This window comes from Ascaphus truei, unplaced genomic scaffold (genome assembly GCF_040206685.1).
Source record: "Ascaphus truei isolate aAscTru1 unplaced genomic scaffold, aAscTru1.hap1 HAP1_SCAFFOLD_1202, whole genome shotgun sequence".
Classification (NCBI taxonomy): domain Eukaryota; kingdom Metazoa; phylum Chordata; class Amphibia; order Anura; family Ascaphidae; genus Ascaphus; species Ascaphus truei.
The window spans coordinates 89,684-105,482 of record NW_027454073.1 but is presented as its reverse complement, the minus strand read 5'-3'; the positions used below and the strand labels follow the sequence as shown (position 1 = coordinate 105,482).

At 53.6% G+C, this 15,799-nt stretch overlaps 1 protein-coding gene across 1 annotated transcript in view; it reads left to right on the top strand.

The window, feature by feature from the left end:
* The first annotated feature begins 178 nt into the window (after positions 1-178).
* LOC142475385 (protein capicua homolog) overlaps positions 179-15,799 on the top strand; it is a 92,075-nt gene continuing 76,454 nt past the window's right edge. Inside the window, exon 1 of the mRNA XM_075581300.1 lies at positions 179-190. The gene's annotated coding sequence lies outside the window, so the exon portion shown is untranslated. The remainder of the gene's footprint in view (positions 191-15,799) is intronic.

The following is a 15,799-nucleotide window of genomic DNA, read 5'->3' as shown; positions in this document are numbered from 1 at the left end:
GCTCACTCAGGTGTATAACTCCCTGCAGGGGCTCACTCAAGTGTATAACTCCCTGCAGGGGCTCACTCAGGTGTATAACTCCCTGCAGGGGGTCACTCAGGTGTATAACTCCCTGCAGCAGCTCACGCAGGTGTATAACTCCCTGCAGGGGCTCACGCAGGTGTATAACTCCCTGCAGGAGCTCACACAGGTATGCAACTCCCTGCAGGGGCTCACACAGGTGCATAACTCCCTGCATGGGCTCACTCAGGTGTATAACTCCCTGCAGGAGCTCACGCAGGTGTATAACTCCCTGCAGGGGCTCACGCAGGTGTATAACTCCCTGCAGGAGCTCACGCAGGTGTATAACTCCCTGCAGGAGCTCACGCAGGTGTATAACTCCCTGCAGGGGCTCACTCAGGTGTATAACTCCCTGCAGGGGCTCACACAGGTGTATAACTCCCTGCAGGAGCTCACGCAGGTGTATAACTCCCTGCAGGGGCTCACGCAGGTGTATAACTCCCTGCAGGGGCTCACTCAGGTGTATAACTCCCTGCAGGGGCTCACGCAGGTGTATAACTCCCTGCAGGAGCTCACGCAGGTGTATAACTCCCTGCAGGAGCTCACGCAGGTGTATAACTCCCTGCAGGAGCTCACGCAGGAGACACAGCGGGGGCGCCGATCACACCCGCTGCTGCAGCGTATAATACTGGGGGAGGGATATACGCTCTCTGATAGTTCCGGGGATAGGAGAGTACCCGGAGTATAATAAAGGTGGCACAGTCCTGTAATCCCGCCCCTCGGGGATTAGTACGTAGCGGATATACGCTCTCTGATAGTTCCGGGGATAGGGAGAGTACCCGGAGTATAATAAAGGTGGCACAGTCCTGTAATCCCGCCCCTCTGGGATTAGTACGTAGCGGATATACGCTCTCTGATAGTTCCGGGGATAGGGAGAGTACCCGGAGTATAATAAAGGTGGCACAGTCCTGTAATCCCGCCCCTCGGGGATTAGTACGTAGCGGATATACGCTCTCTGATAGTTCCGGGGATAGGGAGAGTACCCGGAGTATAATAAAGGTGGCACAGTCCTGTAATCCCGCCCCTCGGGGATTAGTACGTAGCGGGTATACGCTCTCTGATAGTTCCGGGGATAGGGAGAGTACCCGGAGTATAATAAAGGTGGCACAGTCCTGTAATCCCGCCCCTCGGGGATTAGTACGTAGCGGGTATACGCTCTCTGATAGTTCCGGGGATAGGGAGAGTACCCGGAGTATAATAAAGGTGGCACAGTCCTGTAATCCCGCCCCTCGGGGATTAGTACGTAGCGGGTATACGCTCTCTGATAGTGCCGGGGATAGGGAGAGTACCCGGAGTATAATAAAGGTGGCACAGTCCTGTAATCCCGCCCCTCGGGGATTAGTACGTAGCGGATATACGCTCTCTGATAGTTCCGGGGATAAGGAGAGTACCCGGAGTATAATAAAGGTGGCACAGTCCTGTAATCCCGCCCCTCTGGGATTAGTACGTAGCGGATATACGCTCTCTGATAGTTCCGGGGATAGGGAGAGTACCCGGAGTATAATAAAGGTGGCACAGTCCTGTAATCCCGCCCCTCGGGGATTAGTACGTAGCGGATATACGCTCTCTGATAGTTCCGGGGATAGGGAGAGTACCCGGAGTATAATAAAGGTGGCACAGCCCCGTAATCCCGCCCCTCGGGGATTAGTACGTAGCGGATATACGCTCTCTGATAGTTCCGGGGATAGGGAGAGTACCCGGAGTATAATAAAGGTGGCACAGCCCTGTAATCCCGCCCCTCGGGGATTAGTACGTAGCGGGTATACGCTCTCTGATAGTTCCGGGGATAGGGAGAGTACCCGGAGTATAATAAAGGTGGCGCAGCCCTGTAATCCCGCCCCTCGGGGATTAGTACGTAGCGGGTATACGCTCTCTGATAGTGCCGGGGATAGGGAGAGTACCCGGAGTATAATAAAGGTGGCACAGCCCTGTAATCCCGCCCCTCGGGGATTAGTACGTAGCGGGTATACGCTCTCTGATAGTTCCGGGGATAGGGAGAGTACCCGGAGTATAATAAAGGTGGCACAGTCCTGTAATCCCGCCCCTCGGGGATTAGTACGTAGCGGGTATACGCTCTCTGATAGTTCCGGGGATAGGGAGAGTACCCGGAGTATAATAAAGGTGGCACAGTCCTGTAATCCCGTCCCTCGGGGATTAGTACGTAGCGGATATACGCTCTCTGATAGTGCCGGGGATAGGGAGAGTACCCGGAGTATAATAAAGGTGGCACAGTCCTGTAATCCCGCCCCTCGGGGATTAGTACGTAGCGGGTATACGCTCTCTGATAGTGCCGGGGATAGGGAGAGTACCCGGAGTATAATAAAGGTGGCACAGTCCTGTAATCCCGCCCCTCGGGGATTAGTACGTAGCGGGTATACGCTCTCTGATAGTTCCGGGGATAGGGAGAGTACCCGGAGTATAATAAAGGTGGCACAGTCCTGTAATCCCGCCCCTCGGGGATTAGTACGTAGCGGGTATACGCTCTCTGATAGTTCCGGGGATAGGGAGAGTACCCGGAGTATAATAAAGGTGGCACAGCCCTGTAATCCCGCCCCTCGGGGATTAGTACGTAGCGGGTATACGCTCTCTGATAGTTCCGGGGATAGGGAGAGTACCCGGAGTATAATAAAGGTGGCACAGTCCTGTAATCCCGCCCCTCGGGGATTAGTACGTAGCGGATATACGCTCTCTGATAGTTCCGGGGATAAGGAGAGTACCCGGAGTATAATAAAGGTGGCACAGTCCTGTAATCCCGCCCCTCGGGGATTAGTACGTAGCGGATATACGCTCTCTGATAGTTCCGGGGATAGGGAGAGTACCCGGAGTATAATAAAGGTGGCACAGTCCTGTAATCCCGCCCCTCGGGGATTAGTACGTAGCGGATATACGCTCTCTGATATTTCCGGGGATAGGGAGAGTACCCGGAGTATAATAAAGGTGGCACAGCCCTGTAATCCCGCCCCTCGGGGATTAGTACTTAGCGGATATACGCTCTCTGATAGTTCCGGGGATAGGGAGAGTACCCGGAGTATAATAAAGGTGGCACAGTCCTGTAATCCCGCCCCTCGGGGATTAGTACGTAGCGGGTATACGCTCTCTGATATTTCCGGGGATAGGGAGAGTACCCGGAGTATAATAAAGGTGGCACAGCCCTGTAATCCCGCCCCTCGGGATTAGTACGTAGCGGATATACGCTCTCTGATATTTCCGGGGATAGGGAGAGTACCCGGAGTATAATAAAGGTGGCACAGTCCTGTAATCCCGCCCCTCGGGGATTAGTACGTAGCGGATATACGCTCTCTGATAGTTCCGGGGATAGGGAGAGTACCCGGAGTATAATAAAGGTGGCACAGCCCTGTAATCCCGCCCCTCGGGATTAGTACGTAGCGGATATACGCTCTCTGATAGTTCCGGGGATAAGGAGAGTACCCGGAGTATAATAAAGGTGGCACAGTCCTGTAATCCCGCCCCTCGGGGATTAGTACGTAGCGGATATACGCTCTCTGATATTTCCGGGGATAGGGAGAGTACCCGGAGTATAATAAAGGTGGCACAGTCCTGTAATCCCGCCCCTCGGGGATTAGTACTTAGCGGATATACGCTCTCTGATAGTTCCGGGGATAGGGAGAGTACCCGGAGTATAATAAAGGTGGCACAGCCCTGTAATCCCGCCCCTCGGGGATTAGTACGTAGCGGATATACGCTCTCTGATAGTTCCGGGGATAGGGAGAGTACCCGGAGTATAATAAAGGTGGCACAGTCCTGTAATCCCGCCCCTCGGGGATTAGTACGTAGCGGGTATACGCTCTCTGATAGTTCCGGGGATAGGGAGAGTACCCGAAGTATAATAAAGGTGGCACAGTCCTGTAATCCCGCCCCTCGGGGATTAGTACGTAGCGGGTATACGCTCTCTGATAGTTCCGGGGATAGGGAGAGTACTCGGAGTATAATAAAGGTGGCGCAGTCCTGTAATCCCGCCCCTCGGGGATTAGTACGTAGCGGGTATACGCTCTCTGATAGTTCCGGGGATAGGGAGAGTACCCGGAGTATAATAAAGGTGGCACAGTCCTGTAATCCCGCCCCTCGGGGATTAGTACGTAGCGGATATACGCTCTCTGATAGTTCCGGGGATAGGGAGGGTACCCGGAGTATAATAAAGGTGGCGCAGTCCTGTAATCCCGCCCCTCGGGGATTAGTACGTAGCGGATATACGCTCTCTGATAGTTCCGGGGATAGGGAGAGTACCCGGAGTATAATAAAGGTGGCACAGTCCTGTAATCCCGCCCCTCGGGGATTAGTACGTAGCGGATATACGCTCTCTGATAGTTCCGGGGATAAGGAGAGTACCCGGAGTATAATAAAGGTGGCACAGTCCTGTAATCCCGCCCCTCGGGGATTAGTACGTAGCGGGTGTACGCTCTCTGATAGTTCCGGGGATAGGGAGAGTACCCGGAGTATAATAAAGGTGGCACAGTCCTGTAATCCCGCCCCTCGGGGATTAGTACGTAGCGGATATACGCTCTCTGATAGTGCCGGGGATAGGGAGAGTACCCGGAGTATAATAAAGGTGGCACAGTCCTGTAATCCCGCCCCTCGGGGATTAGTACGTAGCGGATATACGCTCTCTGATAGTTCCGGGGATAGGGAGAGTACCCGGAGTATAATAAAGGTGGCACAGTCCTGTAATCCCGCCCCTCGGGGATTAGTACGTAGCGGGTATACGCTCTCTGATAGTTCCGGGGATAGGGAGAGTACCCGGAGTATAATAAAGGTGGCACAGTCCTGTAATCCCGCCCCTCGGGGATTAGTACGTAGCGGGTATACGCTCTCTGATAGTTCCGGGGATAGGGAGAGTACCCGGAGTATAATAAAGGTGGCACAGCCCTGTAATCCCGCCCCTCGGGGATTAGTACGTAGCGGATATACGCTCTCTGATAGTTCCGGGGATAGGGAGAGTACCCGGAGTATAATAAAGGTGGCACAGTCCTGTAATCCCGCCCCTCGGGGATTAGTACGTAGCGGATATACGCTCTCTGATAGTTCCGGGGATAGGGAGAGTACCCGGAGTATAATAAAGGTGGCACAGTCCTGTAATCCCGCCCCTCGGGGATTAGTACGTAGCGGGTATACGCTCTCTGATAGTTCCGGGGATAGGGAGAGTACCCGGAGTATAATAAAGGTGGCACAGTCCTGTAATCCCGCCCCTCGGGGATTAGTACGTAGCGGATATACGCTCTCTGATAGTTCCGGGGATAGGGAGAGTACCCGGAGTATAATAAAGGTGGCACAGTCCTGTAATCCCGCCCCTCGGGGATTAGTACGTAGCGGATATACGCTCTCTGATAGTTCCGGGGATAGGGAGAGTACCCGGAGTATAATAAAGGTGGCACAGTCCTGTAATCCCGCCCCTCGGGGATTAGTACGTAGCGGGTATACGCTCTCTGATAGTTCCGGGGATAGGGAGAGTACCCGGAGTATAATAAAGGTGGCACAGTCCTGTAATCCCGCCCCTCGGGGATTAGTACGTAGCGGATATACGCTCTCTGATAGTTCCGGGGATAGGGAGAGTACCCGGAGTATAATAAAGGTGGCACAGTCCTGTAATCCCGCCCCTCGGGGATTAGTACGTAGCGGATATACGCTCTCTGATAGTTCCGGGGATAGGGAGAGTACCCGGAGTATAATAAAGGTGGCACAGTCCTGTAATCCCGCCCCTCGGGGATTAGTACGTAGCGGATATACGCTCTCTGATATTTCCGGGGATAGGGAGAGTACCCGGAGTATAATAAAGGTGGCACAGCCCTGTAATCCCGCCCCTCGGGGATTAGTACTTAGCGGATATACGCTCTCTGATAGTTCCGGGGATAAGGAGAGTACCCGGAGTATAATAAAGGTGGCACAGTCCTGTAATCCCGCCCCTCGGGGATTAGTACGTAGCGGATATACGCTCTCTGATATTTCCGGGGATAGGGAGAGTACCCGGAGTATAATAAAGGTGGCACAGTCCTGTAATCCCGCCCCTCGGGGATTAGTACTTAGCGGATATACGCTCTCTGATAGTTCCGGGGATAGGGAGAGTACCCGGAGTATAATAAAGGTGGCACAGCCCTGTAATCCCGCCCCTCGGGGATTAGTACGTAGCGGATATACGCTCTCTGATAGTTCCGGGGATAGGGAGAGTACCCGGAGTATAATAAAGGTGGCACAGTCCTGTAATCCCGCCCCTCGGGGATTAGTACGTAGCGGGTATACGCTCTCTGATAGTTCCGGGGATAGGGAGAGTACCCGAAGTATAATAAAGGTGGCACAGTCCTGTAATCCCGCCCCTCGGGGATTAGTACGTAGCGGGTATACGCTCTCTGATAGTTCCGGGGATAGGGAGAGTACTCGGAGTATAATAAAGGTGGCGCAGTCCTGTAATCCCGCCCCTCGGGGATTAGTACGTAGCGGATATACGCTCTCTGATAGTTCCGGGGATAGGGAGAGTACCCGGAGTATAATAAAGGTGGCACAGTCCTGTAATCCCGCCCCTCGGGGATTAGTACGTAGCGGATATACGCTCTCTGATAGTTCCGGGGATAAGGAGAGTACCCGGAGTATAATAAAGGTGGCACAGTCCTGTAATCCCGCCCCTCGGGGATTAGTACGTAGCGGGTGTACGCTCTCTGATAGTTCCGGGGATAGGGAGAGTACCCGGAGTATAATAAAGGTGGCACAGTCCTGTAATCCCGCCCCTCGGGGATTAGTACGTAGCGGATATACGCTCTCTGATAGTGCCGGGGATAGGGAGAGTACCCGGAGTATAATAAAGGTGGCACAGTCCTGTAATCCCGCCCCTCGGGGATTAGTACGTAGCGGATATACGCTCTCTGATAGTTCCGGGGATAGGGAGAGTACCCGGAGTATAATAAAGGTGGCACAGTCCTGTAATCCCGCCCCTCGGGGATTAGTACGTAGCGGGTATACGCTCTCTGATAGTTCCGGGGATAGGGAGAGTACCCGGAGTATAATAAAGGTGGCACAGTCCTGTAATCCCGCCCCTCGGGGATTAGTACGTAGCGGGTATACGCTCTCTGATAGTTCCGGGGATAGGGAGAGTACCCGGAGTATAATAAAGGTGGCACAGCCCTGTAATCCCGCCCCTCGGGGATTAGTACGTAGCGGATATACGCTCTCTGATAGTTCCGGGGATAGGGAGAGTACCCGGAGTATAATAAAGGTGGCACAGTCCTGTAATCCCGCCCCTCGGGGATTAGTACGTAGCGGATATACGCTCTCTGATAGTTCCGGGGATAGGGAGAGTACCCGGAGTATAATAAAGGTGGCACAGTCCTGTAATCCCGCCCCTCGGGGATTAGTACGTAGCGGGTATACGCTCTCTGATAGTTCCGGGGATAGGGAGAGTACCCGGAGTATAATAAAGGTGGCACAGTCCTGTAATCCCGCCCCTCGGGGATTAGTACGTAGCGGATATACGCTCTCTGATAGTTCCGGGGATAGGGAGAGTACCCGGAGTATAATAAAGGTGGCACAGTCCTGTAATCCCGCCCCTCGGGGATTAGTACGTAGCGGATATACGCTCTCTGATAGTTCCGGGGATAGGGAGAGTACCCGGAGTATAATAAAGGTGGCACAGTCCTGTAATCCCGCCCCTCGGGGATTAGTACGTAGCGGGTATACGCTCTCTGATAGTTCCGGGGATAGGGAGAGTACCCGGAGTATAATAAAGGTGGCACAGTCCTGTAATCCCGCCCCTCGGGGATTAGTACGTAGCGGGTATACGCTCTCTGATAGTTCCGGGGATAGGGAGAGTACCCGGAGTATAATAATGGTGGCACAGTCCTGTAATCCCGCCCCTCGGGGATTAGTACGTAGCGGGTATACGCTCTCTGATAGTTCCGGGGATAGGGAGAGTACCCGGAGTATAATAAAGGTGGCACAGTCCTGTAATCCCGTCCCTCGGGGATTAGTACGTAGCGGATATACGCTCTCTGATAGTTCCGGGGATAGGGAGAGTACCCGGAGTATAATAAAGGTGGCACAGCCCTGTAATCCCGCCCCTCGGGGATTAGTACGTAGCGGATATACGCTCTCTGATAGTTCCGGGGATAGGGAGAGTACTCGGAGTATAATAAAGGTGGCACAGTCCTGTAATCCCGCCCCTCGGGGATTAGTACGTAGCGGGTATACGCTCTCTGATAGTTCCGGGGATAGGGAGAGTACCCGGAGTATAATAAAGGTGGCGCAGCCCTGTAATCCCGCCCCTCGGGGATTAGTACGTAGCGGATATACGCTCTCTGATAGTTCCGGGGATAGGGAGAGTACCCGGAGTATAATAAAGGTGGCACAGTCCTGTAATCCCGCCCCTCGGGGATTAGTACGTAGCGGATATACGCTCTCTGATAGTTCCGGGGATAGGGAGAGTACCCGGAGTATAATAAAGGTGGCACAGTCCTGTAATCCCGCCCCTCGGGGATTAGTACGTAGCGGATATACGCTCTCTGATAGTTCCGGGGATAGGGAGAGTACCCGGAGTATAATAAAGGTGGCACAGTCCTGTAATCCCGCCCCTCGGGGATTAGTACGTAGCGGGTATACGCTCTCTGATAGTTCCGGGGATAGGGAGAGTACCCGGAGTATAATAAAGGTGGCACAGTCCTGTAATCCCGCCCCTCGGGGATTAGTACGTAGCGGGTATACGCTCTCTGATAGTTCCGGGGATAGGGAGAGTACCCGGAGTATAATAAAGGTGGCACAGTCCTGTAATCCCGCCCCTCGGGGATTAGTACGTAGCGGGTATACGCTCTCTGATAGTTCCGGGGATAGGGAGAGTACCCGGAGTATAATAAAGGTGGCACAGTCCTGTAATCCCGCCCCTCGGGGATTAGTACGTAGCGGGTATACGCTCTCTGATAGTTCCGGGGATAGGGAGAGTACCCGGAGTATAATAAAGGTGGCACAGTCCTGTAATCCCGCCCCTCGGGGATTAGTACGTAGCGGGTATACGCTCTCTGATAGTTCCGGGGATAGGGAGAGTACCCGGAGTATAATAAAGGTGGCACAGTCCTGTAATCCCGCCCCTCGGGGATTAGTACGTAGCGGATATACGCTCTCTGATAGTTCCAGGGATAGGGAGAGTACCCGGAGTATAATAAAGGTGGCACAGCCCTGTAATCCCGCCCCTCGGGGATTAGTACGTAGCGGGTGTACGCTCTCTGATAGTTCCGGGGATAGGGGGAGTACCCGGAGTATAATAAAGGTGGCACAGTCCTGTAATCCCGCCCCTCGGGGATTATTACGTAGCGGATATACGCTCTCTGATAGTTCCGGGGATAGGGAGAGTACCCGGAGTATAATAAAGGTGGCACAGTCCTGTAATCCCGCCCCTCGGGGATTAGTACGTAGCGGGTATACGCTCTCTGATAGTTCCGGGGATAGGGAGAGTACCCGGAGTATAATAAAGGTGGCACAGTCCTGTAATCCCGCCCCTCGGGGATTAGTACGTAGCGGATATACGCTCTCTGATAGTTCCGGGGATAGGGAGAGTACCCGGAGTATAATAAAGGTGGCACAGTCCTGTAATCCCGCCCCTCGGGGATTAGTACGTAGCGGGTATACGCTCTCTGATAGTTCCGGGGATAAGGAGAGTACCCGGAGTATAATAAAGGTGGCACAGTCCTGTAATCCCGCCCCTCGGGGATTAGTACGTAGCGGGTATGCGCTCTCTGATAGTTCCGGGGATAAGGAGAGTACCCGGAGTATAATAAAGGTGGCACAGTCCTGTAATCCCGCCCCTCGGGGATTAGTACGTAGCGGGTATACGCTCTCTGATAGTTCCGGGGATAGGGAGAGTACCCGGAGTATAATAAAGGTGGCACAGCCCTGTAATCCCGCCCCTCGGGGATTAGTACGTAGCGGGTATACGCTCTCTGATAGTTCCGGGGATAGGGAGAGTACCCGGAGTATAATAAAGGTGGCACAGTCCTGTAATCCCGCCCCTCGGGGATTAGTACGTAGCGGATATACGCTCTCTGATAGTTCCGGGGATAGGGAGAGTACTCGGAGTATAATAAAGGTGGCACAGTCCTGTAATCCCGCCCCTCGGGGATTAGTACGTAGCGGATATACGCTCTCTGATAGTTCCGGGGATAGGGAGAGTACCCGGAGTATAATAAAGGTGGCGCAGCCCTGTAATCCCGCCCCTCGGGGATTAGTACGTAGCGGATATACGCTCTCTGATAGTTCCGGGGATAGGGAGAGTACCCGGAGTATAATAAAGGTGGCACAGTCCTGTAATCCCGCCCCTCGGGGATTAGTACGTAGCGGGTATACGCTCTCTGATAGTTCCGGGGATAGGGAGAGTACCCGGAGTATAATAAAGGTGGCACAGTCCTGTAATCCCGCCCCTCGGGGATTAGTACGTAGCGGATATACGCTCTCTGATAGTTCCGGGATAGGGAGAGTACCCGGAGTATAATAAAGGTGGCACAGTCCTGTAATCCCTCCCCTCGGGGATTAGTACGTAGCGGGTATACGCTCTCTGATAGTTCCGGGGATAGGGAGAGTACCCGGAGTATAATAAAGGTGGCACAGTCCTGTAATCCCGCCCCTCGGGGATTAGTACGTAGCGGGTATACGCTCTCTGATAGTTCCGGGGATAGGGAGAGTACCCGGAGTATAATAAAGGTGGCGCAGTCCTGTAATCCCGCCCCTCGGGGATTAGTACATATCGGATATACGCTCTCTGATAGTTCCGGGGATAGGGAGAATACCCGGAGTATAATAAAGGTGGCACAGTCCTGTAATCCCGCCCCTCGGGGATTAGTACGTAGCGGATATACGCTCTCTGATAGTTCCGGGGATAGGGAGAGTACCCGGAGTATAATAAAGGTGGCACAGTCCTGTAATCCCGCCCCTCGGGGATTAGTACGTAGCGGGTATACGCTCTCTGATAGTTCCGGGGATAGGGAAAGTACCCGGAGTATAATAAAGGTGGCACAGTCCTGTAATCCCGCCCCTCGGGGATTAGTACGTAGCGGATATACGCTCTCTGATAGTTCCGGGGATAGGGGGAGTACCCGGAGTATAATAAAGGTGGCACAGTCCTGTAATCCCGCCCCTCGGGGATTATTACGTAGCGGATATACGCTCTCTGATAGTTCCGGGGATAGGGAGAGTACCCGGAGTATAATAAAGGTGGCACAGTCCTGTAATCCCGCCCCTCGGGGATTAGTACGTAGCGGGTATACGCTCTCTGATAGTTCCGGGGATAGGGAGAGTACCCGGAGTATAATAAAGGTGGCACAGTCCTGTAATCCCGCCCCTCGGGGATTAGTACGTAGCGGATATACGCTCTCTGATAGTTCCGGGGATAGGGAGAGTACCCGGAGTATAATAAAGGTGGCGCAGCCCTGTAATCCCGCCCCTCGGGGATTAGTACGTAGCGGGTATACGCTCTCTGATAGTTCCGGGGATAGGGAGAGTACCCGGAGTATAATAAAGGTGGCACAGTCCTGTAATCCCGCCCCTCGGGGATTAGTACGTAGCGGATATACGCTCTCTGATAGTTCCGGGGATAGGGAGAGTACCCGGAGTATAATAAAGGTGGCACAGTCCTGTAATCCCGCCCCTCGGGGATTAGTACGTAGCGGGTATACGCTCTCTGATAGTGCCGGGGATAGGGAGAGTACCCGGAGTATAATAAAGGTGGCACAGTCCTGTAATCCCGCCCCTCGGGGATTAGTACGTAGCGGGTATGCGCTCTCTGATAGTTCCGGGGATAAGGAGAGTACCCGGAGTATAATAAAGGTGGCACAGTCCTGTAATCCCGCCCCTCGGGGATTAGTACGTAGCGGATATACGCTCTCTGATAGTTCCGGGGATAGGGAGAGTACCCGGAGTATAATAAAGGTGGCACAGTCCTGTAATCCCGCCCCTCGGGGATTAGTACATAGCGGGTGTACGCTCTCTGATAGTTCCGGGAATAGGGAGAGTACCCGGAGTATAATAAAGGTGGCACAGTCCTGTAATCCCGCCCCTCGGGGATTAGTACGTAGCGGGTATACGCTCTCTGATAGTGCCGGGGATAGGGAGAGTACCCGGAGTATAATAAAGGTGGCACAGTCCTGTAATCCCGCCCCTCGGGGATTAGTACGTAGCGGGTATGCGCTCTCTGATAGTTCCGGGGATAAGGAGAGTACCCGGAGTATAATAAAGGTGGCACAGTCCTGTAATCCCACCCCTCGGGGATTAGTACGTAGCGGGTATACGCTCTCTGATAGTTCCGGGGATAGGGAGAGTACCCGGAGTATAATAAAGGTGGCACAGTCCTGTAATCCCGCCCCTCGGGGATTAGTACGTAGCGGATATACGCTCTCTGATAGTTCCGGGGATAGGGAGAGTACCCGGAGTATAATAAAGGTGGCACAGTCCTGTAATCCCGTCCCTCGGGGATTAGTACGTAGCGGATATACGCTCTCTGATAGTGCCGGGGATAGGGAGAGTACCCGGAGTATAATAAAGGTGGCACAGTCCTGTAATCCCGCCCCTCGGGGATTAGTACGTAGCGGGTATACGCTCTCTGATAGTACCGGGGATAGGGAGAGTACCCGGAGTATAATAAAGGTGGCACAGTCCTGTAATCCCGCCCCTCGGGGATTAGTACGTAGCGGGTATACGCTCTCTGATAGTTCCGGGGATAGGGAGAGTACCCGGAGTATAATAAAGGTGGCACAGTCCTGTAATCCCGCCCCTCGGGGATTAGTACGTAGCGGATATACGCTCTCTGATAGTTCCGGGGATAGGGAGAGTACTCGGAGTATAATAAAGGTGGCACAGTCCTGTAATCCCGCCCCTCGGGGATTAGTACGTAGCGGATATACGCTCTCTGATAGTTCCGGGGATAGGGAGAGTACCCGGAGTATAATAAAGGTGGCACAGTCCTGTAATCCCGCCCCTCGGGGATTAGTACGTAGCGGATATACGCTCTCTGATAGTTCCGGGGATAGGGAGAGTACCCGGAGTATAATAAAGGTGGCACAGCCCTGTAATCCCGCCCCTCGGGGATTAGTACGTAGCGGATATACGCTCTCTGATAGTTCCGGGGATAGGGAGAGTACCCGGAGTATAATAAAGGTGGCGCAGCCCTGTAATCCCGCCCCTCGGGGATTAGTACGTAGCGGGTATACGCTCTCTGATAGTTCCGGGGATAGGGAGAGTACTCGGAGTATAATAAAGGTGGCACAGTCCTGTAATCCCGCCCCTCGGGGATTAGTACGTAGCGGATATACGCTCTCTGATAGTTCCGGGGATAGGGATAGTACCCGGAGTATAATAAAGGTGGCGCAGTCCTGTAATCCCGCCCCTCGGGGATTAGTACGTAGCGGATATACGCTCTCTGATAGTTCCGGGGATAGGGAGAGTACCCGGAGTATAATAAAGGTGGCGCAGTCCTGTAATCCCGCCCCTCGGGGATTAGTACGTAGCGGATATACGCTCTCTGATAGTTCCGGGGATAGGGAGAGTACTCGGAGTATAATAAAGGTGGCACAGCCCTGTAATCCCGCCCCTCGGGGATTAGTACGTAGCGGATATACGCTCTCTGATAGTTCCGGGGATAGGGAGAGTACCCGGAGTATAATAAAGGTGGCACAGTCCTGTAATCCCGCCCCTCGGGGATTAGTACGTAGCGGATATACGCTCTCTGATAGTTCCGGGGATAGGGAGAGTACCCGGAGTATAATAAAGGTGGCACAGTCCTGTAATCCCGCCCCTCTGGGATTAGTACGTAGCGGGTATACGCTCTCTGATAGTTCCGGGGATAGGGAGAGTACCCGGAGTATAATAAAGGTGGCACAGTCCTGTAATCCCGCCCCTCGGGGATTAGTACGTAGCGGATATACGCTCTCTGATAGTGCCGGGGATAGGGAGAGTACCCGGAGTATAATAAAGGTGGCACAGCCCTGTAATCCCGCCCCTCGGGGATTAGTACGTAGCGGATATACGCTCTCTGATAGTTCCGGGGATAGGGAGAGTACCCGGAGTATAATAAAGGTGGCACAGTCCTGTAATCCCGCCCCTCTGGGATTAGTACGTAGCGTATATACGCTCTCTGATAGTTCCGGGGATAGGGAGAGTACCCGGAGTATAATAAAGGTGGCGCAGCCCTGTAATCCCGCCCCTCGGGGATTAGTACGTAGCGGGTATACGCTCTCTGATAGTTCCGGGGATAGGGAGAGTACTCGGAGTATAATAAAGGTGGCACAGTCCTGTAATCCCGCCCCTCGGGGATTAGTACGTAGCGGGTATACGCTCTCTGATAGTTCCGGGGATAGGGAGAGTACTCGGAGTATAATAAAGGTGGCACAGTCCTGTAATCCCGCCCCTCGGGGATTAGTACGTAGCGGATATACGCTCTCTGATAGTGCCGGGGATAGGGAGAGTACCCGGAGTATAATAAAGGTGGCGCAGCCCTGTAATCCCGCCCCTCGGGGATTAGTACGTAGCGGATATACGCTCTCTGATAGTTCCGGGGATAGGGAGAGTACCCGGAGTATAATAAAGGTGGCACAGTCCTGTAATCCCGCCCCTCGGGGATTAGTACGTAGCGGGTATACGCTCTCTGATAGTTCCGGGGATAGGGAGAGTACCCGGAGTATAATAAAGGTGGCACAGCCCTGTAATCCCGCCCCTCGGGGATTAGTACGTAGCGGGTATTCGCTCTCTGATAGTTCCGGGGATAGGGAGAGTACCCGGAGTATAATAAAGGTGGCACAGTCCTGTAATCCCGCCCCTCGGGGATTAGTACGTAGCGGATATACGCTCTCTGATAGTGCCGGGGATAGGGAGAGTACCCGGAGTATAATAAAGGTGGCACAGTCCTGTAATCCCGCCCCTCGGGGATTAGTACGTAGCGGATATACGCTCTCTGATAGTTCCGGGGATAGGGAGAGTACCCGGAGTATAATAAAGGTGGCACAGTCCTGTAATCCCGCCCCTCGGGGATTAGTACGTAGCGGATATACGCTCTCTGATAGTTCCGGGGATAGGGAGAGTACCCGGAGTATAATAAAGGTGGCACAGCCCTGTAATCCCGCCCCTCGGGGATTAGTACGTAGCGAATATACGCTCTCTGATAGTGCCGGGGATAGGGAGAGTACCCGGAGTATAATAAAGGTGGCACAGTCCTGTAATCCCGCCCCTCGGGGATTAGTACGTAGCGGGTATACGCTCTCTGATAGTTCCGGGGATAAGGAGAGTACCCGGAGTATAATAAAGGTGGCACAGTCCTGTAATCCCGTCCCTCGGGGATTAGTACGTAGCGGATATACGCTCTCTGATAGTTCCGGGGATAGGGAGAGTACTCGGAGTATAATAAAGGTGGCACAGTCCTGTAATCCCGCCCCTCGGGGATTAGTACGTAGCGGATATACGCTCTCTGATAGTTCCGGGGATAGGGAGAGTACCCGGAGTATAATAAAGGTGGCGCAGCCCTGTAATCCCGCCCCTCGGGGATTAGTACGTAGCGGATATACGCTCTCTGATAGTTCCGGGGATAGGGAGAGTACCCGGAGTATAATATAGGTGGCACAGTCCTGTAATCCCGCCCCTCGGGGATTAGTACGTAGCGGGTATACGCTCTCTGATAGTTCCGGGGATAGGGAGAGTACCCGGAGTATAATAAAGGTGGCACAGTCCTGTAATCCCGCCCCTCGGGGATTAGTACGTAGCGGATATACGC